This window comes from Plasmopara halstedii, assembly GCF_900000015.1.
Source record: "Plasmopara halstedii genome assembly, contig: Scaffold_350, whole genome shotgun sequence".
In the NCBI taxonomy this organism is placed as follows: domain Eukaryota; phylum Oomycota; class Peronosporomycetes; order Peronosporales; family Peronosporaceae; genus Plasmopara; species Plasmopara halstedii.
The window spans coordinates 327,832-328,195 of record NW_020187271.1 but is presented as its reverse complement, the minus strand read 5'-3'; positions in this window follow the sequence as shown (position 1 = coordinate 328,195).

Genomic DNA, 364 nt, shown 5'->3' with positions numbered 1-364 from the left:
ATCATTGTTCGTCGCAGGGATTTTTTTCTGAACTATAAAAAAGCAGCTGCTGCCCCATTTTCAGTGAAAACCCTTGAGAACGTCCTATAACCCATCTCCTCTACAACCCTTTTGCTGTGGGACACTTATCCGGATATATCCAAATATTTATTAGCTGTGCCAGTGGTGGGCTCTTTCAGCAATTATTGTCTTGTGCCATTGGTGGGCTTCTACACAAAAAAAAAAATATATTATTTGAAATTGTATGAATATGACGAATAACATATTTATGGTTAAACAATGTTAATGGCGGAACTTGGTTACCCGTAACAGGTAGTGCCATCGTAATTCCTTCCCTCTGCAGTTATGATCTATGTAAGTCGTC